Source organism: Leptonychotes weddellii, chromosome 12 (assembly GCF_054177405.1).
Source record: "Leptonychotes weddellii isolate Sample4059 chromosome 12, ASM5417740v2, whole genome shotgun sequence".
NCBI lineage: Eukaryota > Metazoa > Chordata > Mammalia > Carnivora > Phocidae > Leptonychotes > Leptonychotes weddellii.
In genome coordinates, this window is record NC_138380.1 from 41982974 (window position 1) to 41987779 (window position 4806).

Sequence of the window (4806 nt, forward strand, 5' to 3'; positions counted from 1 at the left end):
ATAGTAAACCTCTTTTAGACCAGCACTTTGTAGAACACTGTTTTAAGGGTATTAACAAAAAAGACAATAACAAATCCAAACAAACAATCCGATGCTCTTATTTCAAACTACCCAAGGGCTCATACTTCAGCTTCCATCTGGAAGCATCCAAGTAGGAGCTTCCATCTGCCAGACCCAACGGCTGACAGCCAGTGTGGTGGGGTGACGAGAACCTGGACACTGGACTTAGGCCTGGCTTTCATCCTGGATCTGTCTTTTCTTAAACCTCTTTGAACTCAGGGCTCTCATCTGTAGATAGAGATGCTAAGAGCAACTTTATTGGGTTGTCTGAGGAGCTAATGAGCTAGCATATTTAAATAAGCCCAATCCCTGATGTACAGAAGCTGCTCAATAAGTATTACTTCCTCTTTACCTCACCATGATAAAGGAGAGCATTTGCTAGGAGTGCTTTGGGCTGCAAGTAACAGAAGACCAATTAAAGAGACTTAAAACTTAGAGGTTTATTTTTCTCACATAACTCTAAGTCAGAGGTGGGCAGTTGCTTGCTATTAATTCAACAGTTTAAACAACATTAAGGCTGATGTCTCTGCATTTCTCTTGGCCTTTTCCTTTTGCTCATAGGGTGGCTACTGCACTTCTACTATCACATTTTGTGTTCCAGGAAGGAAGAAGGAAGAAGGAGGAGAGTAAAGGCAAAGGGGCAAAGGGCCATGTGCCTTTTTACCAGGAAGGCAGCCATTTTTTAAAAGCTCTACCAACCAGAGGTCTGCTTACATCTCATTGGCTGAACTGTGGCAGATGGCCCTCCCTGGACCAATCACAGGCCAAGGGGAATGAGCTCTTCATGGCTGATGTAGATTCATTGCTGAGTATTCTCTGGAGCAAAATCAGGGTTCTGCATTCAGAAAAGGGGTGGGGTGGTGATAGTGGAAAATGACTACTGAGTAGGCAATAAGTGGTGTCTGCCACACAGAAGAAGAACCCATCCATATAATTCTGGCTAGAACAAAACAAAAGAAACTTCCATCTTGTACTGCAAGTTCTAATTACTGATGGAGATCAGTAGCATTTATGACATTGAAAAAAAATTAATGAGAACCTCAGGGATCAATTTCCTAGGAATGGTCTTGCCTGCAAATCTGTCCTTCCTTTGACCACTTGAATTAAACACATGAAAGCATTTAGTGGCCCAAATATCAGGCTCCATCCAGAAAAATAATTCCCATGAACTTTAGTGCACTATGAACTAAATCTAAAGTGAGATTAGTCTGGATTTAAACATTCACTCTAAAACTGTATCATAACTTCAAGCATAGAAATGTTCACAGGCTGTGAAAGAAGGCTGTGATCCAATATTCCCAAATTGTTCTTGGAAAATGATGCCATTGGCAAAATGAGAAATTCATGGAACTCTGAACAGTGTTAAGTTGAAAAGGCCAGAGTGGGGGGGCTGGGTTTCAGGAGGGGGAGCAGGAATCAGGCACCAGGAACACAACAGAATTACCAAGCAATGGGTGTGAAGAAGGATCGAGGATAATTTACTAAATAAGATGATAAACACAAGCATTCATGCTTAATGAAGAATAATTACAGTAAAAGACTACATTTCATTCTACAGTAAGCCTGTATCTTGACAAAGTATCTTGACAAAACCTTATCCGCACGAGAATGGGCTGTATAGGCAAGCATTTTGCAGCAATAGGAAGTAAATCTATGAAACTGCTGCTTATTTCTTTGTTTATCCCCCTGATGGAGTAAAACACTGTTGGAACTGGGGAGGTTGGGGGGTGGGGGAGGGGGTGGTGAGAGTGGAATCACATCAACGGTCCCAGACCTAGAGATCCAAGCCCAAGGGTAAGAGAGAAAGAAAGGTGTAAGAAGGAGAGGAGAACTGTGGAAAGGCCAGCTGGAGTCCCCAAGGGCACCAACCAGGAGATAAGTGTGGCCTCAAGTGTAAGAGAGATTGGCTCATCACCTCCCCGGCCACATTTACCTTATTTTTATCCCTACCCCTAGGTGTCTTCTATCTCAGGAGTCTCCATCTTCATAGGGGTCAGCCATAAGGATGTTTGAAGCAATTTACATTCCCACAAGAAGGATATGGGGGTACCAGTTGCTCCGCTTCCTCTTCCACACTCAGTCTTTTATTTTAACCATTCTCATGGCTGAACAATGGTGTTTCACTGCAATTTTTAACTTCCATTTCCCTGCTGACTAGTGATGTTGAAACCCTCTTTATATACACATTGGACGTTTGGGAATCTTCCTTTATGAAGTGCCTGCTCCAGACTTTTGATCACTTAAACTTTTGGTTTTGCCTTTTAAAATTTAATTTGTAGTAGTCTTTATCGCCGTGGGATAGGAGTTCTTAGTCAGATACATGTACTGCAAATATCTTCTCCCACTTCATAGTTAGCCTCTTATCTCTCTCTTTTTTAAGATTTTATTTATTCATTTGACAGAGAGAGAGAAAGCACAAGCAGAGGGATTGGCAGAGGCAGAGAGAGAAGCAGACTCCCCACTGAGCAGGTGGGGAGCCCGATGCAGGACTTGATCCCAGGACCCTGGGATCATGATCTGAGTCGAAGGCAGACGCTTAACTGACTGAGCCACCCAGGCGCCCCTGCCTCTTATCTCTTAATGGGGTCTTTTGATGGACAGAAAGGTCTTACTACTAAAGAGAAATGTTTCTATCATTTTTTTCTTTTATAATTAGTTCTCTTTATGCTCTGTTCAAGAAATCTTTGCATTTCTTTTTTTTTTTAAAGATTTTATTTATTTATTTTTCAGAGAGAGAGAGAGAGCGAGTACAGGCAGGGGGAGAGGAAGAGAGAGAAGCAGGCTCCCCCCAAGCAGAGAGCCCGATGCAGGACTCAATCCCAGGACCCTGGGATCATGACCGGAGCCGAAGGCAGCCGCTTAACCGACGGAGCCACCCAGGCATCCCGAAATCTTCGCATTTCTTGAGGGTCATGAAGATGATCTCTAATTTCTTCTAGAAGCTTGATTGGTTTTACTTTCATTTTAAGTCTATGATTGGCCTCAAATTCTTTTTTAAGCATCACGAGCTCTTTCTAGTAATACCTGACACATGATTTAAAGCACACTGAAATCCTTTAATTCCAAGAATTACAGTGCCATTTTCAAGCTGAGACAGGAAGGAGTCTATGTCTATTTATGTCATCTGGGCAGGGCTTCAGAAGTGCTCTAGACAGGTTTCAAGGCTCACATTAACGCACAGACAGCATCCATCCTGCATTTCCACCCACAGTGTGAGGTCAGAACATGTTCACAAAAGTACCAGAAGCAGATGGGAATGGAGATAAACAGCCAGCCATTATGCATCTCGAAGCCTTGACCTTTTGATTTTAAGTATTTTAAAAACACTTCAGGGTAGAAATACTATTGTCCTGAGTTGCATTTTTACCAAGGGCTTCAAATTGTGCTTGTAAGCAAACATCTCAGGCTCCTTGGGCTTCTTCAGCTCCTTGATGCCCCAGAGGACAGTCTAACTACGGGGGTGTTTTTCTTTAGGATGTGCTGTCAGGTGAAGCAGACAGCCCTCCTTGTCAACTCGTCAGCAGCCATGGGAAAGAGCGGGGGCAAGGCCTCTCTTCCTTGGACCCAGACAAGTGGATCTTTCTCATTCTGAGAAAGAACCATCCCTTCTAGAAGCCCCTCTGCATTCCAAGGCAGAGTGGGACCTTCCTCCAATCTTTATTGCGTGCCTGCTTCCTGGAAGTTACCTTCACACGCTTCAGTCTGTTAGGTTCTTGCTGCAAACCCGTGAGGTGAGCAGTAGCACTTCAGAGAGGTTAAGTAACGTGCCCAAATTCGCGGTCCTAAAGATGGCAGAGCTGGCGTGTGAATCCAGACCTTCTAACTCCACACTGAATGTTCTTTGTCCTCCTTTGCACTAAACGATACTACCTCTCATTTCTGTACGATTTCGTCAGCACTCGTCTTTCTTAATATGCTTCTCTTAGATGATGTCTTACCATAATTGACTTAAACAACAATTTCTTTCTCACAGGCTTAGGGCTGGAAGTCTCACGATCAGGGTGCCCACAGAGTTGGGTTCAGTACATCTCCTCTTCTGGGTTGCAGACAGCTGACTTTTCTTTGTATCTTCAAATGGGGGAGGGGGTAGAGCTCCCTTCATCCCCTTATAAGGGCACCAACCCCATCATAAGGGCTTCACTCCCATGACCTCATCTAAACCTAACTACCTCCCAAAGACCCCACCTCCGAATACCATCACACTGAAGCTAAGGCTTCAACACATGAATTTTGGGAGGACACAAACATGCAGTCCATAACATATGGGTAGTTTTTAATCTAGGGTCCCCTTTTCATGCTTTTGTGAAGGCTTGAAATTTTAAGGAGATGGTGTTTGGTTGTGCCATTATATGCACAAAGGCCCTTCCTTTCATCAGCTTCCAATTATCGAAAGTTGCCACGAAATAAAGTCACAGTGTTGGATGATGATAAAGCCGGAGCCCCTGAGGTGGCCTTGTTGGCTGTCAGGCGTGGGCAGCCTGGCTTAGTGATGGGAGCATTTGGTGCCCTCCTTAGCTCCTCAGGCTTTGTGAGCATGACAGCCGTCCTGTTTGTGTGGTTGGTGAACTCCTAGAGGTAATATCCCTCAAGTGAAACAATATGTTTTCTTTTCTCTTGTGATTATAGGGAAGAAGAATAATGTTCATAATAAATAATCAAGGCCCCTTGTAAATCATATATACAGTACAGAATGTTCTTCCAAGCTTTTTTTTCCCAATTCTCTTCCCACGTTTCTCCTCTTTGTGT